At 41.8% G+C, this 25,399-nt stretch overlaps 1 protein-coding gene and 1 long non-coding RNA gene across 5 annotated transcripts in view; one reads left to right on the top strand and one right to left on the bottom strand.

Annotated features, from left to right (window-relative positions):
• The window catches only part of PACRG (parkin coregulated), a 530,362-nt gene that overhangs the window by 10,959 nt on the left and 494,004 nt on the right, over positions 1-25,399 (bottom strand). The window lies entirely within an intron of this gene.
• Positions 1,633-23,798, top strand: LOC109281208 (uncharacterized). Its single transcript, XR_002087776.2, has 2 exons — positions 1,633-2,581; positions 23,323-23,798. It is a non-coding gene; the product is annotated as an uncharacterized LOC109281208 (long non-coding RNA).

Below are 25,399 nucleotides of genomic sequence, written 5' to 3'. Positions count from 1 at the left end.
TGGAGGGCTATGGCCACTCCAAAATTTAGCTTAGCCCCTGTAGCCACCCTTCTGAGCCCTGCTGCTGCTGCTTGCCCTGCACAGGCTGCAGCAGCACTGCCTGTCCCGCTCCTGCATATAGCACAGCACTCCCACCAGCAAGAGGCTTACACTCCCTGGGACACCATGACAGGGACTGCTGCCCTTGTTAGGGCCCTTTCCCGTTTGCTGCTCCAGCAACATGGGTGGGAGCATGGCCATGGTAAAGGGGACAGAGAGGGGGTTTATTCCCCCTTCCCTTTGCTTTCCCCCCGGGGGACTTCAGCTGGGGCCTGCCTGGCCAGGGGTGAATGGCAGAGGCAGTGGCAAGGGCTGGCAGACTGGGCCCGGCTGGGGTCCCTGGGAGGGGAGGGGATGGTGGTGGGAATAAATCCCCTCCCTGCCCACATCATCTCAGGGAGCTATGCCAGCCAGTGTCTGGCCATACCCCCACCTTTGGGTGGGAGGGGGGAGTGACCGTGACAGGGGCTGCTTCACCCTGGCCAGGAAGACCCTGGCTAGGGTCCCCTGGGGGGGGGGCAGGGTTTGGCCACAGTACTTCCCCCCCACAAAGTCTGGCAAGAGCTGCTTCCCCCTCTTTCTCAAGGCACACCCCGGCTGGGGTCCCTGCAGGTCCGGGTGGGGGTTTAAACACCTCCCCAATCATCTTCAGGCATGCTGGGGCCTGACAATGCCTCTCCCCACCATCTCAGCTTCCCTCAGCCACTGCAGAAGGGAAGGGAGGGCTTGCTTTAGTGCCCCCAAGCTTCTGGCCTGAGCCATTTCAGGCTTGTGGCTACATTTCTGGAATCAAAAGTGAATGTCTATTCACTTGCTTGCTGGTTCAAATTATGCAGGTTAGACTAACTTGTAAAGATTGAATCAATTCAGGCTCTGGCTTTTTGAATGTCTGTACTTAGCCTTCTGTACCAGCAGGGAACAGAACACCCCCCCTTCACAATTCCCACACTGGTCTGGGTCCGCCAATCAGGGCTGTCCTATGTGCTGCTGCCTACTGATGCCAGTGTTAGGAGAGCTTGCAGAGCACCTTGTGATATTTACACAAGCCCCTCACCGCCCACCCCGGCTGCTCAGTGTTAGCACTGCAAGCTCTCTATCGTTCCAGGCCTCAGCACTCAAATGGCTGTGCATGCAGCTATGGGTGAACGTGTCTACATTTTCATTTTAATGCAACGTAATTATGGCGCATTCAGTTCAGTACCTGTAATAACAGATACTGACTTAACGTTCTGAAATCAGCGCTACTGCACATTAACACAGATGAACACTTTTTTGTGATGTTAATGTGCATTAGACTAAGTTTACTGAACATTAGCTCATTACCATGGTTTTTGCCGGCTGTACTAATGCATAGTAGAATTAGTCTAATGCGCATTAAGCATCTCATGTAGATGAACCCAGAAAGTTTCTTTACCAAGAGAACAAACCTGGGAGAATTCTTCCAAATTATTTGAATGTATGTACACAGACTAACTTGGGCAAGAGTGATTTAAAACCCCTGCTGACACTAGGCAGGGAGGTGGTTATGGAGAATGGTGCAAACTCATCAAGATATAGTTTGAGGATATACAGAACTAGGCTTAACACCTGTAGAGATGAAGGCTAAGACCTACAGCACTGGAAACTTGAATTTGTTCATGTATATTCAAGCCAGGTATATACAGACGCATTATGAGACCTCCTTAAAATCCATAACAATAGCCTTGCTTCTGACCTCCAACGCTAAAATATATTTCTTTCTGGTATCTATTTTAAACAAATATATTCAAATTGTGTCAACCATTTACAGTTTCCCTTTATTATTTTCTTTGAACCATGTACATTAAGGATTAAAAAGTTTGTGATCTTCCCATGATTTGAATTGCACTCATTTTAGGAACAGAATGAGAGTTACAATAAATGAATGCTCATCAAAAGCCAGTTAACAAATATTCATTTTTTAGAAGAAAAAGCTTCCATATGAACTGGTGGCAAAACCAAAACCAAACAAAATAGGAAATGTGGATACATTTTTACACTCTTGGCACTAAGCCAACTGTACATCAAACTGGCATTTTACAACACTGTAATCTTTATTTACAAGGGAAGATGTGACACAGCTAAAAGATGAAAGGAAAGTTATTCACTTGAAATTAGTATGCTTTGAATACATTGCCTCTTCTGTGGCACAGTTTTTTGATTGTGAGACCTGAAACCTTTTGAAAGCAGCACAAGGGCAGCGCATGTGCTGGATCAGAATGGAACTTTGTGTGTGAAGCTTTAAGAGTCCCTTTCTCAAACTGCTCCTCTAATTATTCTGGAATAACTTGAAGAAGCAAAGTGACAACAGAGAAGCAGAAGGAAATTCACTGACAATGTCAGGAGGGCAACTTTCATTTCTCCTTTAATATTCCACCCTGACTCTGGTAACTTACCAGCTTTTCACAAAGCTTCACATATTGCATGCATAAGACCATGAGTATCAAATACTGTTAGTGTTGTGAAAAAGGTCATCTTCATGTCCACAGCATTATCTTCTGGAAAGAAAGCTGCAGGAACCAAGGTAGGTATTCAAATTCCTAAGCAACAGAATTCTGCTGGATTATGTGGCAGGCAAGACTGCTGAGAGGAAGGAGACTGTATGAAGTAATACTTGAGCAGACTATATCATGATATAAATTCTCCATTCTCCATCTTGGAGGTTTTCAAAACCTGGCTAGATAAAGCTTTGAATGGGTTGATCTAGTTGGGGATGGTCCTGCTTGGAGCAGGAGGGTAGACTAGATGACCTCCTGAGGTCCCTTCCAACCATAACTTTCTATGATTCTATGATATGCTTAAACAGTGATATGCTTGTATAATGTGAGGGGCTACTACCACTGACTAATTTTGCCAAGATGAAAGGGACAGAGAAAGGCCCTTTAGCAAAATTAAAAGGAAACACAGTGCATGTCTACATTGCCGGGCACTGTGTGGTGATGGTACTGTGCAGTGGTATCGAGCTGTGCAATAGCATAAAAAAAAAGGTGCAGTGATTGTACTGTGCAGTAATGACAGTTACATGCTGATGTAAATACTAAATGATTGTGCAGTAATAACTGTGCAGTCCATTGCTCATGTAGACTCAGCCACAATGTATTGGTGATGGCCACCCACTTCTTTAAGTCTTAGGCCTTCCTGGGTGTGTCTACATGAGACTAATTTAATGGGCAGTAAAGCATCACCTTCTACATGTGCATAGCGGTTACTCTGCAGTATATAAATGTGCCATTTTCTAATACCTGTAGATACAGGCACTAAAAAAAGGTGCATTAACTAATGCGCTGTATCACACCTGTAGACACTGACACGGAGCAAACTGTTGGCCCCATGAGCAAATTACTCCTGGTCAGCCTAGACAGCAGAGGGCCACAGGGGGTGGGGAGTGCAGTCCTGGCTGCTATGTGCCAGCCACATGGAGATCAGGTCTGCCCTGATCTCCATGTAGCTGAGAGAGCTATCCCAGCTGGCAGGCAATGGGTCCCAATTTCCATGTGGTTGGGAGGCAGCTGCCCGCCCATCCAGGACAGTCCTTCCCCCCCACTTGGGGCCAGTCTGATCTCCCCCAGCTGGGACGGAGCTGGCCTCTGAGCCAGGGCAGCTGCCCCACACCACACCTTCCAGAGCTCAGGGCTAAACTCCTGTGCCTGCTCCTAGACTGGGACTGGCACCTGGGGGTGCCTGGAGCTCCCTCTGGCTACTGAAGGGGGCAGAGCAGGGCAGGAAAAGCTCTGGATTGGGTAGCTATGGATTCCCCAAAAAGTGTGAACAGGTTCTACTGTGATGTAGGACAGTCTAATGCACGTTAATTTATTACTTCACATTGGAGGTACTAAATTTAATGCGGATTAGGAAAAGTGCATGAATGCATGTGTAGACGTGCCCACTGATTTAGTACGGAATTAGGTCTCCTTTTAAGAATTGGGATATTAGATATTAGGACTAAAACCTCTCGCCTCCAAGAAGACTTTGGCATTTATTGCTGTGAATTGGATCAAGGAATGGCTGTTAGAGTTAAACAATTTCTCAAGAGAAAAATCACTGAAAGGCAGCTTGGGTGGTAGCATGTTGTGAAACTGCATTGCATAACCATCCTCAAGAATTGCTAATTTGCAACAATCTTAAAACTAGTCTAGCTCTTTAGTTCCCCATCAGAATTGCTTCAGGAGCTGAGATAGGTGGTCTATGATGACGGTGAGAGGAGTAGTTAATTGTGTTAGTCTGAAGTCTAGACTGAGAAGTCTAGACCCTGGAATATGCAAGCACCTACTCTGGACTCTTTTAAGAAATGTTTGGACACTTATCTTGCTGGGATCCTTTGACCCTAACTGACTTCCTGCCTTTGGGGCAGAGGGCTGGACCCGATGATCTTCTGAGGTCCCTTCCAGCCCTAATGTCTATGAAATCTATGAAGTCAGTCAGAAGGCAGGGTAGACATGTACCTTTGCAGTAACTAAATCAGCTATATGTATAGAGCACAAGCTTTCACAAGCCCAAGTGCAGTCCATCAGATGCTGTGAACTTGGGTTCATGGAAGCTTATGTTCTCAAATAGATATACAATCTGACAACATATAGGAAAGGCCTTTTTCCCCTGGATATTGATGCAGTTTTTATGTTATTACTTCCGTTGACTCAAAATAAAATCATGTTGTACTTTGTGCCCTCTCCATAATGGGTATGATACTTTGTAGAACTAGCTTTTAAAATTGTGCTCCCAAGATTTCCAGAAAGGGGCTACAATGAAATGTTATTAAGTCTTAATTGCCTCCACTTACCTGTCACACTGCCTAAAATTTGGTGCCACTAGGCTTCAGAGTTCTACTCAGTCTTGTCTGCTTTCTGCCTGGCCACATCATTCTTACTCTTGGCTGCCCAGTGGACCAACTTCTACAGCAGTGGACTCCCATTCAGTCTAGTCCTGTGATTATCAACCAATGTGCTGTGGCACCCTGGGGTGTTTTGAGATCCTTTCAAAGGTGTTATAAGGTGCCATGCAATGCACTGTTAGGTGGGCAAACATGATTCATAAGGCAAACCCGGAGATTTCAAACAGGAATCCAGAGTGTTAAAAGACATTCTGACCTGCTGTGATCATTTGAGGTCTTTGTAACAGAAACATTGCTCTATTCTTTTTCTGTAATTAAAAAATGAGTGAAAACTAAGCTGGCATTTCCTGAGGGGAGTCTTGAATCTAATGAGGGGTGTCTTAAATCTAAAAAGGTTGAGAACTACTTGTCTAATGCAGTGGTGATAATCCCATGCTGGATTGGGTCCATGGACCAATCCTGTGCACTAGGCCCAACCTGCAGAATGACCCCACACCAGTCATCTAGTCCACAGCCCAGAAAGGTTGGGCATCACTAGTCTAGTAAATTCTCTTGGGGTCAGTATGCTGTCCTGGACATTGGGGGATGTGGATTTGAATCTCACAGGATGCCTAAAACTCCAAGCTATTCCTTCTCCATTTTTTATTGAGCTGCACATAATTGGTCAGTGTACTTAGACCTCACCCATGGAAATGGGGACTTATGGGGCATTTAGGTGCCTCCCAGCACCAATTTGAATCACAGCAGAATTTAGTCAAGAGGGAGGCATATAAGTAGCTGGTTTGGATTGCTTCTGAGCATCCTAGGGATCTTTACAGGGCAAAGTAGAAGCACTTCATGAATCCAGGCATTTGCAGTGATCACTGGATCTCTATGGATCACTCTTCATGGTTTATATCTAAATTCTGCCTAAGTCATGCTAATGGGTGCCTATATATGAGCCTGGAAGCTGCTTCAACACACTGTATTTACAGTGTGCTGGAGCAAACTCAATTAATCATTTTCATTAAAAATTAATCGATTAATCGAGTCTGCTGGAGCATGGTAATTACTGCGCTCCAGCCAGCCTTCATGTTTTGTGTATCAGCATCCTTGTGCTTCAAAATGGCAGTGGAGGTGCTTTATTTGAAGCTTGTTTGATGAGCTTTAGATAAAGTGCCCCTGTTGCCATTTTGAAGTATGGGGGTGCTAGTACATGAGATGCTCTGGGTTCTTTAATTACAGCAGCTCTCGGAGCCACTCTAATTAAAGTCCCCCCACCTCCCACTCCTGGAAAAACACCCTAAGTGCCCACAAAGCCAATCTGGATCTGTCTCTTAATCTTTGTGAGACTTAAATGCAATGATATGTAATATAACAAACAAAGACAAATGTAAATAGCAGGCACTAAGATTAGAAATTGCTAATGTTTTCTTCCGACAGATTAACATATTAATGTTAATATACTTTTTGACATGGGGGGATACTTTCATATAAGCATGTATAATTATCCTACTTATTTTGTGAACTATTGCATTATTTGTGCTCATTATTTCAAGACAATAATACTGTTCTAATAAGAATGTTAATATATTCTTCCCCGCATTTAAAATACTATTTTTGGAAAAAATTAGTAATGGGGCCTACTTAGAGATGTCAGAATAAAGAATGGAGTAACTGCTCTCCTGTATCTGTGATATTATTCTATTGTTGGCATGTACAAGTACAGTACAAAGTTGTAATTTTTACATTAGTATAATTGGACTAATCTATATAGTGTCTCTTATTGTGATATCTGATTTCTACATCCAATGAAGTCGGTCTTTTAACTTCATTTATTTTTAATGCTGCCTATAGAAGTAAAATTCTACTGCTCTTCTTTTGAATAGGTCATATAACACACAACGGGGCAAACTTTGCCCTTATTTGCACTAGCGGTGCTGCACTGAATGATAAAGAGCTGCATGGGTGTTCCAAAATGTAAAATCTAAAAGTGCAACACTCCTGGTACTGCTCTGTATTAATTTCATGTGCTTTTTCTAGAGATTGACCCCAAGCCCAACTCTGGGTCTAAATATCCCAAAGGTTTAGGAAAAGTCAGATCTGTTTCTGAGCTTAGCTGCTCAGGTTTGTCTGTATTTTGGTTTAATTCCCATCATATAACTCCTGCAGAAAGTAATGCCAGTTGTGCAGCGGTTACCACAGCTGGAATCTATACATAGCAGTTCAGGGTGAGTCTGGAAGAAGAACTTAGGGGGACATATACAACCAACCCTTAAGGAGAAGAAGTGTATATCGTGTACCATGTGGTGTGCCTGTTAGCTGACTAGAGTTTTAAACCATAACTTCAAGGGTAGGGGGTCATGCATAACTTCTCCCCGCACTGTTCACTGTATTTAATTATTTATTTAATTATTAGATTTACATGCCATCCTATACAAAGAAGGCTCAGGGCAGCTTACCATAAAACCTGGAGTACAGAACAAAAACAGACTCCCCATATAACCCAAAGTCTGAAAAATTCAGTCCCATCCCAATCAGCACTAGATATACTGACATTTTGCTGTGACAAAGCTGACAGGGTCAGAAACTCTTCATGCATCACTCTGCATATCCACACATGATAAAGCAGCTTAGGACCCTTCGTATTTTTAAGGAATATTAAGTAAGTGCAAAGTTTATTAAATTTGTTTTTACAGTTGAACCTGTGATTCATTGCCCGCAGGGTCTATTTCTGCCACATCTGCTGCTTAGAGAAGCCTGAGTCTGTTTAGACTGAAGATGAAGTTTCATTCACACAAATGTGCATGGGTAGGAGAGATGAGAGAAAAGGAGCGACATGGCTGGGTGCTCCGTGTCAATTCAGCCTAGTCTAGAGATTTGTTACTAACAGCCAGAAAAACAACTACATAGCTCTGCCGTGCACAGCCTGTCTGATACTTGTCACTTTGCATTTTCTTATGTTATAATGAAGAACAAAAGTAAAAAGCTGTCAAGACAAATCTTCCCTGGTGACTAAAAATATACCTCCTTGCACTCTGATCCTCAAGTGTATATGTACGTGTTTGCATTAGATTAGCTTTACCCAAGAAACAATGAAATAACCATTTCCTTGAACATGGAGGTTTTTTGTTAATATATGTTACTACAGAGTAGTTCACAGAAGACAAAGATGGCTTGAAAGAGGAGAATGATTAACATCTAAAAGGGAAATCATTTATAAGTTAAAACCTCTTATGCTTTTTGCTGAAATGCTTACTCTTCGCTTCTTCACTTTGAGTACATTCAACTTTCCAGTGAGATGCAGAATGCGTACAAGTGTTCAATTCAACCAGTTGAAGCTTAGCTAATTAAAGCGGTTAGACATTCAACTGGTTGAAACCTGTACAAATGTATGACTTTCTGCATGATCTGTGGACTGCAATGCTAAAAGCACCCAGCCAGAGGAACTCAAAGCACGTATCCCAACACGCTTTGCCAGCTCCCCTGTCTGCCTGGAAATAGGTGACAGCAGTCCAGGCCACCAGTCAGGGCAGATTGGCTAGTGCTCCCTAGGGACCACTTCTCCCTCACCTAACACTCTCTTGCTTCCTCACAGCTTTCAGACAGCAGCCCCAGAGTGGGTCTCTTGCCTCAGTGAGGATGCTTTGTCCACACACAGCTGGGGCTGCAACCCTGTCCTTGCGGTTGCAACTTGGGGGGAGGGAGGTAATTTGTTCATGGGCAGTGGGGGCTGTGCCTCTGCCACCATGGCTGTGTCCACACAAGCATGGACAATTGTTTCCCTGGGGACAAGAAGCAGTGGTACACCTTCTGTTGCTGCTACTTGTTCCTGGAGAATGCCTATGCCACATGGCCTGTGATGCATGGCAGGTTACCCCAGGTGGGTAACCACTGTGCTGGCCTCAGCAGCCTACCTGGGGTCCTGGGGTCCTGAGGGAGCTGCAGCTGCAGCGATCCTGCCACTCAGAGCACGGCTGGCAGCTGGAGCGTGGCTCGGGCCAGCAAGGCTCTAGTTTTGGGCAGTGTGCACTGCCCCCCATGCACTGCCCTGTTTTTTTCGTGCAGGTTTTTTGGACCCTGGGATCTCCTGGGTTCAAAAAAACCCAAACTCCGTGCTGCTACCTTGCAGCGTGGAGAACACCTGAATGTGTGGTGTGTGGCGTGTGGCCAAGCTTGTCTGGACACAGCGCATGGTGCTGCTGGGGTTCTGGCTGCAGGAAGTCACACTGCCGTGACCAGAGCTCAGGGTTCCCCAGTTCTGCAGGGGGACACTTTTTACCCCACATGGTACTTCAGAACCCTATGTCTACACCTTGTGGATGGGGCTGCAGATGTGGCCTGCGGGGGTAGATACCACCCCCACACAGCACTTGAGAGCCTGGTGTCTGCAGCCTCCTAACCCTGGCCTTGTGTTCCCAAGAGGGGAGGGGGCCGGTTCTGAAAGCAGGGGGCAGTTCTGGCCAGGAGTGGGAGGGCAGGGGGCACACAGATTTCGAGAGTTGGGGGGTGGGTTCTGAGAGCAGGGCAGGAGGCAGAGAGTCCATGCTCCAGAAGCATTGCCATGCCAGGACTGACTCCAGGACAGTCCTGGCAGAGTTGCTCCATCACACCACGTATGCTCTGCCCGCCCCGGCTCTGTTGCTCTTAAAGCAACTGCAACCAGGAACTATTTAAATCATAGCATGACAAAGCTGTTGGTTCATGGACTGCGTGGGACGTGGGGCAATTCTGGTGCTCCTCCTAACTTGATGACTAGGGCAGCTGCCCTTTTCATCTACCTCTAATTGCGCAACTACACTTCTGAATATCCTCTCCTAGGATGTCCCTTCTTTGAAATTACCTGGGCCAGTAATGGATTCCATTAGCAATCTCTAGCTGGTTTGATAATATCCTGATTACCTGGAAGCATATTCTTCCCTCTTTGCTTAGTCTTCAAGATGCTGAGGAGTCAGTGAGTCATCTCAGGAACACATTATCAGATCCTGTGCCTCAGCCATCTGTCTCAACAGTTCCTGAAATTGCTGGCAGTGTCCCTGAGACTGAATTCTCAGGAGACATGGAAGAAATCACTCCAATATTAATAGGTTTATCTGCATCTCTTCACTGTTGCCATACACCAGTAACTAATAGATCAGACTGGCCTAAACAGGGCAAAAATTCCACATCAGGGAGAGAGGGAAGTAGAAGAACAAGAGACGATGACCAAAGTCAACAGAATAAGAGGAATAAGCGGAATAAAGAAGCCGAATTTTTGGTGGCCTCCTATTTCAGTCAGGCCACAAGCAGCAGTAGGGACTTTGTTTCTGGATTTCAGCTGGACTTAGGTGGTTTGTTTCCTGTGTGAAACAAAAAGAGATGTCAGAGGAGAAACCCAACTGCTCTGTGTCTGAGAGGCTCTGGCACCGGTCCTTCTGGATACCACTCTGGCACATCTGTTGGAGCTGACTTCTATTGGAAAGGGATACCAGCTTTCTGCAGGACCACTGATGTTAAAAATGCATATTTAGTCCTCCCTCATTCATTCATGCAGCTTTGATGGATTTCACATATTTATCTGGGCTTCAGGCAGTAAGCAGGATTTAATTGTGACTGGTAGCCACTGGAGCATCTTGATTGTGGACAATTGTTCCTTTTTGCCTCTTTTTGCTATTCTCTGTTCCATGTCAATTCAGCAGCCAAGTGAGGGGAAGGGTACTGGGGAGGAGGGGAATAAGGAAAAAGAAACAGTGTGAGGCAGTAAAATCATCATTTTTCTCCACTGATGCACCCTCCTATCTCACCAAGAGTCCTTCATTTAACATGGGAAAAAAGGCTCCTTGCCTTGGAATCGAGTATGAGGTGGCAGGGGGGAGATGGCTGCTGTGACTTCAGCCTCAGCTGAGGTTGGGGCTGGATCTGCAGCTTTGGCTTAACCCTACACTGCCTCTGCTCATCCCACCACCATTTCCCCCTGTAGCCTCTGCCCCCCCCACCGCAGCTCAGGCCCTCATCCCACCTGTCTCCCTCTCTGTCTCCCTCCCTAGCTTCTTCCCTGCCCTGCCTCTGCCGCTTACCCTTGCTACAGCCAGCCTGGGACATGGAGCAAGCATGCTGTGGCCCCAGCTTGGACTGGTAGTAGCAGAGGCGGAGGCTGTGGCTGGGGCATGAATGTGCTCTGTGCCCAAGGCTGGAGTGGTGCCAGAGCTGGGACAAAGAAAAAGTCAGAGGACAGCAGAGGCTGCAGGAGGGAGAAACCAGGGGAAGAAGGGGCAGGGCATTCAAGGTTTGAGGGAAACCTGCCCCCCACCTCTCTGCCACCTTTCCCTTACTGCTGCCACCCTACTGCCTCTCCCACTGTTTTCTGTGCTGCAGTGGTGGCAAGAATGGATTTAAGATGACCTTCCAATAATTAGACTCCAGACATGGAAACTTATAACAAATGTCTAGAATCTAATTATTGGGATGTTGTCTTAAATTTAGGGTTGTCTTAGATTTAGGTAAATAAGGTAATAGCTCACTCATTTTTAAAAGAAACTTTTAAACTTTGCAGCTGTATGTGTGGGTCACAGGTGAGGAGTCAGGATGACTTACTAAAATGTATTTGTATATGATGCATCATTATGTCAGAAAGGCATCAAGAACTTCATATGTTTATTCCTGAAATTAAAAGACTGGGTTTATAATGTACTTTATGTTACAGAATACAAATTAAAACTTAGCATGGGAGCTGACAAATTAGATTGTATATAGATAAGATACATTACAGAAATAAGCATTCAAAATTCACAATAGCCATAGGAATCTGGTAATTATGGATTTAATTAATTGATTATTCAATATATGCTGTTGGAGTGAAACTGTCTTTTAATAATACACCCCTGGTGTAGAAATTTAAATTCTGAAACAAATGATGTTGTTTTGAGGTAATAATGACATTATGCTGCATCATTTTGAAGAGGCTCCAAATCTTATATCAAACTGGACAGTTAGGTGTATCACTCTGCCAAGTTTCATAATTTTAACATTTACTCCACAATTCTGACACCTAGGGGTGTCCTTATATGTGTCCTGCAGTGGGGAAAGGGGGAGCTTTAATTAGAGCAGCTCTGGGGAGCTGCTGTAATTAAAGTGCCCACAGTGTCTTGTGTATTCAGCATCCTTCACTTCAAAATGGTGGCAGGGGTTCTTTATCTAAAGCTTTTTCAACAAACTTTAATTTAAGCACCCCCATCGCCATTTTGAAGCATAGGGATCCTGGATACACATGACGCTGAGGCTCCTGGAGCATGCTTATTAGCACACTCCAGCAGGCTCAATTAATCGAGCCTACTCTGACACATTCTAATTAGAACGTGTTGGAGCAGTCATTGGCCATGTGTATAGGTGTCTCTAGAGACTCCATTGGTTGACACTTGGGAAGCAAAATAGGGAAGCTGCTTGTTCTGTGGAGAAACTTAAAGCTTTATTTTCTTGTGATGAGACCCTAACACTTTTTTTGGGCAATGTGTTAGTTTAAAAAATAAAATACTCCCATTATTATTTTTTTTTAATGCCCACCTTTAACACAATGCCTAAAAGAATTGTATGCAGCATTTTGGGATTAGGTATACATCTATATGTGGAAGGATTGTATTAAAACTTTGATTGTCAGGTCATATCTGCCACTTGAAATAGCTATCTTTCGTCTTCTACTGGACCCCCCCCCCCCCGACTAAATAGTCATAAAAACCATAATAAGACCAAGAAAGAGAACTCAGCCCAGCTATGCTGGCCAAAGAGAAACTTTCACATCTTTCTTTTTAAATAAAAATGTCAGTGTTAATAATGAAACAGCTGTAAAAGAAGCCAATTCATGAATTTAGACCTACTTTTGCTGCCCATAGTTAAGTAGCTAAATACATTTTAAGTCAGTGATATAAGCAGGCTAATTTTCTGCTCCCCACAACTCAAGAAACCAGAGGTACAGCTGCTTAGAACTTCTGTATATTAGGCCATTGCTTAGTAGGGTTACAGGATGGTCAAGGAAATGTATGAGGCAAGGATTTTTTATTACATATTTTATTGGACCAACTGTATAGTTGGTGGCACTGTTGGATAAACTTTTGGGCATCAAGTATTATTCATCAGATGATCTGAGGAAGGGCACTTGATGCCCGAAACCTTGTCCAACAGCTCTCTCAACTATACAGTTGGCCATTGACTTAGATGTTTAGAGGCCTAACCGTGGAATTATATGCATGTACACATATATAACTTTAGTCATCAACGTTTGAAATGCTCTGCCTTAAACCATCTGTCAACAGTTAGATTGTCTTACTTTTATTTTTGTTTATTCATAGCTGGTTTTATTTATCTACAAAATTAAGAAGTTAAGGAACACCTACAAAAGTTCTTTTTCTTGTTATGATTTACTTGCACTATACAAACACCTAAAAGCCCCGCTATGTAAGGCACTCTACAGAGAAAAAACGATGGTTCATCTGACAGAAAGCTTATCCTTTAAATCAGACAAAACCAGAAGACTATCCAGTATATATAACCAAAAAAAGGCAGTGATCATGTTGCCCAATGAACAGCAAAATTAACCTTTGTCTATGAAGTTCTTAGTTTGAAAATAGAAGAAATGTGCTATAATGATAATAATAATAATTTTAATAATAAAACTCTTAAAGACAAGGTGTAAAAATGCATAGATTAAAGAAAAGAAAGAGAGAACGTCTAACTACTGTCAGAAGCCTCAGAAAACAAAATTAATCAAATTCATCTTCAAAAAATGAAGTTGCTCAATTCTACATTAAATGTACCCATAAGTCAAATATCTCCTATAGGTTCTGACTGAGCAAACATTTGTATGTGTATGTGATTGCAAAATCAGAGCCATAGTCTGTTTATCTTATATCTAATCATTTCTTAATTAAAAAGATATGTAAGGCAATCATGTACCAGTTAGCAGGAAATAAGAGGCTAAATACTGCTCTGAGTTTTACTGAAACAACTCCTTGGAAGTCAGTGAGTTGCAGAAGTGTAAACAAGAGAACTTAACTCCTCCTATGTTGTTAATTATCTCATTATCAGAATGAAAAAGAATGATCACATTCTTATTCTTCATCTCCTTTACTGTACTTTGGATTCAGGAATGTCATAAGGTCCAGTACCATCATAACTGGAGAAGATGCATTTTCAATTGCAGAATTCCACCAGTGTTTTTTACAGAGTAACACAGAAATAAATACTAGCTGTTTCAAGCAAATCTGCTTTTAAACTGCCATTATTTTACATTCTGGGTGTGATTATCACGTCCAGAAGGAAGGGAAGGTCTACATTAGTTATTTTATTCTCCCTACTTGCCAGCTAAATATGCAATACATGGCATTAACTGATGTAATGAGAAGAGGAGCCAGAAAATGATAGTTACAGCAACAGAATGCTGCAAATGCTCGGTGTACACCTGGATGTGTGCTGAAATACTAGTACATTAATGGCAAGTAAACAGATCTAGAATTAAAGTGAAGGAATTTCCCTCATTTAAAAACCTGATTTATTTCCAAAAACCAAATACATTTTTCAGGTAACGTGAACTCTAAAAATTATTGATGTAGAACAGTTTTTATCACATCAGCTGCAGAGCTCCACTGGGGAAAACAGAAAGAAGAAACCCTTAGGCCACATTTTGTGTGACCTAATTCTTTCAAGGGTACGTTTCTGAAAATTTTTAGAAAGTGACAATGTAAATGAACTATAGCTCCCACTGTGATGTTTTCATGGAATCGCTGCATAACCCCAAAACAGTGCACATACTGCACCGAGACTACAGTACATAGTTTTCTTGTATGGTTTAATTACTTTTGAATGTAAATGAGTAGAAAAACAATTATCACACATCCAGCAGGAGAAATGGCTATGCTTCTGTGAATTTGCTGGTATTCTAGTGCTGAGATTGTCAAGTTTGAGTTTTAAAGAAGCTATAATATACACTGCAAGCCAGTTAATGATTAGTTTATTAGATTTTGGTGGAACTGCTCTCAAGTCAAGGCAAATGAATAAAAAGATTTAAACAATCAACTATTATTAAGTCCTGATGAGAGCTTCAGGGACAGAGCTAGACTCAGCTGTGAGCTAACTTCTGTTCCCATTGAAGTCAACACATTGGGTGCTTATACATGTGCTTGAGGGTAGGGAGGGGTCATTTTAATTAGAGTGGTTTCCTGACAGCTGCTATAATTAGAATGGCTCACTGTCATGTGTATTAAGCCCCCCACATTTTAAAATAGCTACAAGGGCACTTTAACTAAAGATAATTCGACGAGCTTTAGTTAAAGTGTCCCCACAGCCATTTTAATATGTGGAGGAGTCTTAATACAGGTGATGGTGAGGCAACTCATTCATGTTCTAATTAGAACATGGAGCAGACTTGATTAATCTGCTCAATTAATTGAGTCTTCTCATTCGCATTCTAATTAGAATATGAATGAGCACATCTATAGGCAGCCACTGAGTTCAATGTGAGCAGGATCAGGCCCTGTGATTATACTCAGCACTATGTTTTCCTACCTGGAATATTAATAAGGATGTACATTCACCTTCCTAATGAAAGGAAGTGTTTTATGTTAATGCAAAGCAGAGTATTCCTGTTTTTCCACATAAGACTAAATGAAGAAATGAAAAACTTTAAGAAAAATAAGTTCCATATTCTTCATTTTAATGGAAGTCATGTCTTTCTTTATGGAACATTTCCCTTCTCCTCCTCCTGAATAATCAGACTCTAGCAACACCGAGTAGTAGTGCTACAGCAGTTTGGATTCACAGGGCCAAATTGATGTGGCATCAAAGGAAGCAGAAATTGTTTGCATCCCCCTAGTGGAAGTAGAGCTTGTACAGTATGAGTGTGTTTCTAGGATGCAGTGAGGCATGTAGTGTTCTGGTTTTTCCCAGCCACAGATGCTCCTTTCGATGCTGTTGCTGGCTGGTGTAGGTTAGAGCACCAAGGAGAGTCTAATGTATGTTTAGGCTAAGGCAGAGCTAAGGCTATAGCCAACTTTATACATCACCCTTACCCATTTCTCCACCAAGCAGCTCTTTGCTGTAGTAAAAAAACCCTGGCTATTATTGTTTTAAATGAAAGTGACAATTTTGCTATTTTCATTCACATGGTTCTTACTTCAAATGTGTGTTCATAGCTCAGATGGATCTGCTTTCATTTAACAATGGCTCAAAGTGTGTAGGCTGTTAAAAATATTTCAAATTTCAAAAACCAAAATTTCTTATATCTTGATCCTTTATGAAGTGAGGATAAACTATCAATGCTATGCAATGGAAATAAATATAATGTATGTCTTGACGTTAAAATATGTTTTATTTTTCTGTACTCTAAAGCATCACAATATTGCACCAAAATAACTATTCATAGATAATTCACAATCATTCTCTTATCCATATTTATTCCCATGGATATGGATTCCTCATTCTGTCTCGAAGACTTTATAAAACCATGAGTGATGAACTCAAATACAGTGAGATAGATATTAACCATAAAGCTAGTATTACCTGTCCATAAATACATACGTGATGAGATGTTATGCAGGAGAATACTCACCCCTTCAACCACAGTTATTTAAAATGGAAAGGCTCTGAACAGATACATAATTTGTGTATGGCAGAATACCATTTAAATATAAATCCAATGCCAGATTCATGGATTTTCCATGTAAAATTGCACACCATCTTTATTTTTTGCTTTCTGTAGATAAAGCGGTTGAGTGTTTAAGCATGTTATATGGTGTTTTATGCATATTATATGTTGCATGTAGGAGTTCTTAAATGTTTAGTACGACTGTTACAAAGCAGTGGTGGAATCCTGTAGATATATTTCAAACATTCAAAATGCAGTTCATAAATGTGGTCTGGACATCAGTTTTCCTTTAATTAATTCCTTCTTGCCTAATCACCGTGGTATCTAGACATCATCAAATTTTATAACTGATTTTCTGGGATAACCATAATTTTCTACTTCTATTACATAAGGAAAGAGCTAAGGACCCAGTGTGATGTCAATGTAGAGTTTTTCCTTTAAATTCCACTGTTAAAAACGGAATTTAATAGAATGACATTTTTGAGAAACACTAAAGTTAATAGAAAAACTTTTGTTGGGAGAATTTAGAAAAGCTGGATATGTACAAGTCCATGGGGCCAGATGTGATGCACCCAAGGGTGCTGAGGGAGCTGGCTGATGTGTTTTCAGAACTGCTGGCCATTATCTCTGAAATCTTGTGGCAATTAGGAGAGGTCCCAGATGATTGGAAAAGGGCAAATAAAGTGCCCATTTTTAAAAAAGGGAAGAAGGAGGATTCAGGGAGCTACAGACATTGCAGTCAGCCTCATGTCTATCCCTGGAAAAATTATGGAGCAGGTCATTAAGGAATCCACTTCTAAGCACTTGGCAAAGAAGGTGGTGATTAGGAACAGTCAGCATGGATTCACCAAGCGCAAGTCATGCCTGACCAACCTGATTGCCTTGTATGACGAGGTGACTGGTACTGTGGATGTGGGGAGAGCAGTGGATGTGATTTGTGATGTATCTTGACTTTAGCAAGGCTTTTGATATGGTCTCCTACAACATTCTCGTGAGCAAGGTAAGGAAGTATGGGATGGATGAATGGACCCTAAGGGGGATAGAAAGCTAGCTGGATTGTTGGGCTCAAAGGGTAGTAATCAATGGCTTGATGTCTAGTTGGCATTTGGAATCAAGTGGAGTGCCCCAGGAGTTGGTTGGTCCTGGGGCCAATTTTCTTCAATATTTTTATCCACAACCTGGAAGATGGGATTGAGCATATCCTCAGCAACTTTGCAGATGACACCAAGATATGGGGAGTAATAGATACCCTGGAGGGTAGGGCTAGGATTCAGAGAGACCTAGACACTGCAGGATTGGACTAAAAGAAATCTCATGAGGTTCATTCATGATAAGTGCAAAGTCCTGCACTTAGGATGGAACAATCCCAGGCACCAATACAGATTGGGGACCGACTGGCTAAGCAGCAGCTCGTACTGGGCTGCATTGGAGAAGTGTTGCTAGCAGATCTTGGCACTGGTGAGGCCACATCTGGAGTACTGTGTCCAGTTTTGCACTCTCCCCCCACCCCCTTCCCACTACAGAAAGGATGTGGACAAATTGGAGAGAGTCCAGTGGAGAGCAATTAAAATGGTTAGGGGGCTGAGGCACATGATTTCTAAGGAGATGCTGAGGGAGCTGGGCTTATTTAGTTGGAAGAAAACAAGACTGAGAGGGGATTTAATAGCAGCTTTCAACTACCTAAAGGGTAGTTCCAAAGGAGTTAGACTGTTCTCAGTGGTGGCAGATGACAGAACAAGGAGCAATGGTCTCAAATTACAACAAGATAGATATTAGGCAAATTTTTCTTATAAGGAGGGTAGTAAAGCACTGGAACAGGTTACCCAGAGAAGTTGTGGAATCTCCTTCCTTGGAGGTTTTTAAGACTCAGCCAGACAAAGCCTCGGCTGGGATGTTCTAGCTGGGGATAGTCCTGCTTTGGGCAGGGAGTTGGACTAGATGACCTCTTGAGGTCCCTTCCAACTCTAATTTTCTATGATTCTATGATTTTGTGAAAAGCTATAGTGTCAAACACCAGCAATATATAGGGGACTAGTTCAATGTCTGGCTGAGGTTAAGATCTGGGCAGTAAAAAATAGGCTGAGTACAAGGCAAAATTGAGGTGAAAACACTCTGAAGAGCTAGCATCCTCCATACTGTCACTTTATATTAGCAGAGTCAACCCACACATCATAACAACCATGGGGATTTTCTGGATTCCTCAGTGTTGCTGAATGCTTTAATATCGACAGTCAGAAACATCTCTTCTTCTACCTAAGCCTGGACAGAAGACAGTGCTCCAAACTGTTGGACTATAACTTAGCCATGATAAACTGGAGTACTGCATCCAGTTTTGGGCCCCACAATTCAAAAAGGATGTGGAGAAGCTTGAGAAGAGCCACGCGCATGATCAGAGGTCAGGAAAACAAACCTTATGATGCTGTCATCATAAGGTCTGTTTTCCTGACCTCTGATCATGCTGAGAGCTATGGGGCTCTTTAGCCTGGAAAAGTGCAGATTCAGGGCTGATCTGATGGACATCTATAAGTTTATCAGGGGTGACCACCAGTATCTGGGGGAACGTTTGTTCACCAGAGCGCCCCAAGGGATGATGAGGTCGAACAGTTATAAACTACTTTATGACCGTTTCAGGCTGGACATAAGAAAGAATTTCTTTACTGTCCGAGCCCCCAAGGTCTGGAATAGCCTGCCATCGGCGGTGGTTCAAGCACCTACATTGAACGGCTTCAAGAGTAAATTGGATGCTTATCTTGCTGGGATCTTATGACCCCAGCTGACTTCCTGCCCTTTGGGTGGGGGGCTGGACTTGATGATCTTCTGAGGTCCCTTCCAGCCCTAATGTCTATGAAATCTATGAAATCTATGAAACTTCCAGGCTGAATTATTGCAACTCACATATGTAGGTATGCTGTTAACAAATTTTAAATACCTTTGATTACTGGGTTCCTTGCAGAACTCCAGACCAAATATACAGTCTTAGTCCTGATTTTCACTGCCATCATAGAGTTGTTTCTAGGTAACTTAAAGAACATTTTCCTTTCTGTGGAGACAATCTTCCTCAATTGCTGCCATCCTATCAATTGCAAAGGTGAAGATCACAAGAGCAGGAGGGAGGGCTCTTTAGTAACAGAACAAAGACTTTGGAACTCCTTGCCAGAGGACATTAGAATGTCCACAAATCTCACAGCCTTCAGAACAAATTATAGCCACAATTAAAAAGTACAATGAAGAAAGACAGTGATAAAGGAGAAATTAAAAAAGGTAAAGATTGAGAGATAATTAGACTTGTGGCCTATGGTGATTTGGGTGATTTATTGGTTGGGCAGTTCACACACACACATGAGACATATGTGTATTACAGACATACATACATGCACATACCCATGCATGCACACACAAATATATATTATCTACATACACATGTACAGATATATAGAAGAGGGAGAGACAGACAGACAGACAGACAGAGAATATGCAGAGAGAGAAATATTTTACCATGGAAAACATTTGTATTGGGAAATATTGGTTCAAGGAACAACTACATAGTTTTTCCATTTTCAGATTTACGTTAAATAACTGACATTAAGGATAAATGTTTTGTGGTTGTTACCATAATCAAAATTGATTGCTTGGTTGCAATGGTTTCTAAAAATGGAAATGCTGAAAGTTAGGAAAATGTGCTGTTTAAAATGCATGGGTATAGTACTTTGTATTTGTAATAAGATATGGATTATAACTGTGTAATTGACTGACATTCAATTAAAAAGCTTGAAATTAAGTGAAGTTGGCTGGTTATTGAACTGTTGCATTTTAGTGTGGTTTTGTTGGCAAATCAAGAGGCCTCCCTTGAACTGTGACCTAGAGGATGTGGAATCATAAGTGGAGGAATAGAGTCTATAATCAATGTGCTTATCTGTCCCTCAGTTCTGTTATCTTAAGTGATGCACATTTATTTTCCATTTTTGAATAAACAAAATTTATGAGAAAATATCAGAACTAACTTTTAAAATGTTCTTCTCAAAATGAAAGGCCCAGAATCTTCAAATATTCTCTCTCTAATTATTAACGAACGACCAAAAGAAAATCAAAAGTCCTTACCAGACCTTGCTACATTTTCTGAAACCATAAAGTATATCTTCCTGGTGGCATCTCACAAAAGTGAAAGAAAAACAGGCAGGAAACATGAGATCTTGGAGGATGACCAGCAAGGACTAATGTATAGAAAAGGATTAAAAATCCAGCAACATTGTTTATTAGGAAACGTCAGAACTGCTAATGTGTCATATTCAGTTTGGCTTCTGAGAGAAAAAAGAATAAGGGTATTGGTATAAGGGGAAAAAATGAACTTTTCAGACAGGCAGATTGTGACTGGAATGAGGGGTGTAAAAAAGAAGCCCACAGTTTGATGCTATGAGCCTCCCTACAGCAAAATATAAAGCAACTGCAATTTATTCTCAATGGGCCTGATTCTACATGTCTTACTGACATTGAGGTGAGCTTACAAATGCAAGGCATCCCATGTAAACCAACGGGACTACTCATGAGAGTAATAACAAGGGCCATATGGTAACAAAGATAACAAGTAAGCATATGGCCTGTAGGGATGCTAAGGATAATAATGAGAAGAAATCCTGCTCTTGAGCAGGGAGCTGAAATAAATGACTAAGGAAGAGGTCCTTTCTAGCCCTAAGATCTAAGGTCAAAGTCAGCTCATGAATACATGCATAGTACTACCATTATAGTCAGGGGGAGGTGCACACACATCCACAACTAGAATCTATAATACAGTGGTTAATTTTTCTGAATAAATGCTATAATTTATTTAATGTCATATACCTATTAAACTGACTTCAGCGGAATATGCACATTTGGATCTAAGCACAGGCTTTGGTCATTAGAGTGAAAATAATTATTTATAATCTAGTCATATGTTATATTGTCTCTTTGGCCTAACTGTCTTAAATGTGCTAGTGCACTAGTTAGACACACTATATTTTACGAGTAAAGAAAAATGAAAAATCATGTCACACTTTGTTTATCTTGCAGAGAAATCATAGATGTTCTTAGTAAGCAAGAAAGACAAAACCAGCCCAAAGTATCCTTTTGTTCACAGAGATGTTATCTGCAGCAGACATGCCTTTTAAATGCTCCAGCAGAACTTGATGTAATTTTTGTCAGTATGGTACCCATCACTGCTTTATGCTGAACAATTAAACTGGTTAAATACATTGGTTCTCTGTGTAGAAGGAAATGAAAAGTACACTATCAGCATGTTTGTTAGATTTAATTGAATTTAGAAAGCATGCTAGAAATGAGGTCTCATTTCTTTCTCTAAATTAGTAGATCATAAGGTTAGGTTAAGCACAGCCTAACTTTCATACAGTACTTGGATTATTGCCATGACTTTTGAATATCTCCTTATACTTGGATTTTACATTTATAGAGTATTTATCAGCATTGAAAGTTTTTTTTTTCTGATCAATACTGGGGTTTTTTTTTAATTTCTTCTTCTTTAGATTGCAAACTTTTTCAGTTATATATGATCTTTACGTGGGACTGCAAAGAATCATACCTATTCTGTGTGTTTCCAACATTTCTCATCTCATATGAATGCTAGAAATGGGCTCAGACCAAAATTCCAGATTTGAATTGCTCTGAAGTCCTCTGAAGTTCAGATCCATATTTAACTTCTGGAATAGGCTGGGCTAAATCTTAGGATCTATTTGGGTTATTTCTCATAAATGCACAGATGGCCTAATATTGCACCTATAAATAGATTCTGTACCTAAATCCTGCATCTATCTTTCTTTTTGCCTTCCTCTGACTTGGGAGTTCTGACTTCCAGTCTCCAAGCTGCATCTGTTAGATGCTGTATGATTTTTACACACCCACATTTTATACATCTATTGATATAAATAGATATATAGATATAGATATATATGTTTGTGTTTATATCACATGCTTATCCTTTGCTCCATTACTGAGGAATTGCTTAGTTAGCTCCACAGTAAAGTCTCAGCATCTACATATGTGGCTCTATTAGGCTGCAGGAAACTAATGAACTTTGCTGTAGGTTTGTATTTGTAACACAAGTACTATCCTACGGTAGTATTCTTTTGTGCGCAGCAATGCATGTGTAGATGCTGACAGGGCTGGCTAGGGCGTGAGGGTACTTCAGTGTGGGGGCTGCCTGCTGGCTAGCCCTGCACTGGAGCACCCTCATGCCCCAGCCAGCCTCCCAGCAGCAAGCTGAGCCAGGACGGAGCAGCCCTGGGCAGCCAGGCTGACCCCTAAATCTCCTGCCAGTCAAGGATGGTTTGACCTAGCTCAATGTGCTGTGGTCCCAGGGGCAATAAACTCTGGCATGGTATGTGCTGTGTTTATTGGATTAATTTCACATATGTAGATGAGCCCACATACATATACATATATATGTATATCTATATAGTCACATAGATACATACACATATGTGTATATATAATACAGAGAGAATGTGGGGTAGAAATGTACCTTATAGATTAACAATACATACACACACATCTTTGTAAACAAATACAATAAATGATATATAAATATACATCCATATGTAGTCAGTTATGTGTTCAGTTATTTTTTTAATTGTATAGCACCACACATGCACGTAGGTCACTCCTTTATCTACACTACACTAAACTCTTAAGGTAAAGGTGCAGGCTACATGCAAGAAAATATGGTATTCAGTAGCTCTTTGATGTTCACTATTTGGGAGCTGGAAAATTTGGTTGCAAGTGTTGACTGGTATGTACATATACATTGATTGGTATAGCCCATATTAACATGTCTGCTTTGATTTCTTTCTATACCTAGAGTTCTGTATCTGTTGACACTGACTCAAAGACTCAGAGAAATTTGAAGCAAAAGGCCAAGTAAAAAGCATCTCTAAAATCATTCAGTTCAAGAGGAGAATAATTTTTAAGCATTTCTCTTTTTCAGAAGAAGCTCTGGAGGTTAATAAAACACATAAATTGAGTCAGTAACAAGATTGCTCAACTAACCCTGAAGATTTCCAAAAGACACAAGATGAAAATCATCCAAGTTTACTCTGCAACCACATATCACCCGTATGATGAAATCAGCGGCCTGTAAGAAAAGTTAAATCAACTTCTGGATGAAGGAAAAACATGGTTCAACAAGATTATAGAAGACTTTTATACTTAAATTGGTATAAAGACAATGTTGAGAGAAGGGAATGTAGGTAATAGATGGAGATGATGCATTAACTAGCCTTTCACCCCTGCGATGTTAGTTCAAATTCTGTAAATTAAATACATTTTCTACTGCCATTCTTGTCCCCCTTTGTTCACTTCACAGAATCACCACACAATTTGCCCCTATCTACCATGATTGTCAGTTTATGGCACTAAGCTAGTGTATGAACAGCACTTTTAGATTATAAAACCTGCAAAACTACCACAGAAAGGGAAGACTGAATAACAGAAGCCTGTATTACGTCCTTAGACCAACATGGCTACAACACTGTAGCCTGTATTGTTTCTTTCAAGACACATGTTCATAATCATCTTTCATTTTTATAAGCACCAAATACATTCACAAAACAAGAATTTGGAAAGCATGCTGTCCAAATTCATAGATTCATAGATGTTAGAGTCAGAAGGGACCTCAATAGATCATCGAGTCCGACCCCCTGCATAGGCAGGAAAGAGTGCTGGGTTTAGATGACCCCAGCTAGATGCCTATCTAACCTCCTCTTGAAGACCCCCAAGGTAGGGGAGAGCACCACCTCCCTTGGGATCCCATTCCAGACCTTGGCCACTCGAACTGTGAAGAAGTTCTTCCTAATGTCCAGTCTAAATCTGCTCTCTGCTAGCTTGTGGCTATTATTTCTGATTTTTTCAAATTTGCTGATGACACAAAGATGTAGGGAGAAGTGGGCACACTGGAGGGTGTCTCGGCCAGGCTGAACTGACTCGAGGTGATTCAGAATTTACCCGTTCGTCAGGGCGGGCTGGTGAATAGAGAGGCTGACAAGCTTAATGGTTGCAAAAAACTTTACTTACGTCGCGGGTGGCTGCGACGGAAACAGTTCGGTCGTCTGGACAACAATGTGAGTTGCTCCAGCTGGCGAGGCCAATGCCAGTAAACTCGTCCGTAATTCAAGCCGGCGGGAAAAGGGTATGTCTGGGACTGCGTTCGGCGACGGGAAGAAGGATCGATAGGTGATCAGTCTATCGATCAGCTAGCCGCAAGTCAGATCTCTAAGAGGCACTCTGCAGCATGCTCAAAGTTCTTCGACTTGGGCGAAAGTCGCGCTAATTTTTAAACGGCCAGCAAGCCAATTACCGGCCGCCACGTATGAATAATTTAGCACTAGCCAATTGCGGGGCACGAATTTACATCCGAATGGCGGGAACTCTTTGCACCGTGCACCTCCATGCTGCAAAGAGAAAATGCATCCTGCAAAAGCAGCTGCAAAAGTGGTGGGAACACTCTCCTGCACGCTGGTTCTTTATGCAACAAAAACCCTCGCTGTGCAAGAGGCTCTCAGGTGTCAAGAAAATTCCATAGTGCCGAGGCACCAAACTCATTGGGTTATGACATGCCCCCTTGCCGATCGCACAACTGGAACTTTCGAAACATGAGCACATTATATGGAATTCACTGACTTGGCAAAGCCTTCGCAACCAATATATATATATATATAAATACATAAACAAATAACTTTGAACACATAACAACAACTGCTGATCATCGTTTGATTGGAGAACATTCCGCTTCGGTCCGTCTTCTCCAAAACAGACAATGTCAGTCAACACAACAAGTCCTGGGCAGATGGGCTCTTTGCTGTCTCAGTGCCTCCCTCACAATTATCACTTTCTAGCTTCGAATGGATTGCAGTCTGGTCTCACAATCAGGTAGTTGTGAA

The sequence above is a fragment of the Alligator mississippiensis genome, chromosome 1 (genome assembly GCF_030867095.1).
Source record: "Alligator mississippiensis isolate rAllMis1 chromosome 1, rAllMis1, whole genome shotgun sequence".
Taxonomy (NCBI): Eukaryota; Metazoa; Chordata; order Crocodylia; family Alligatoridae; genus Alligator; species Alligator mississippiensis.
This window is presented reverse-complemented; position numbering and strand designations above follow the sequence as displayed.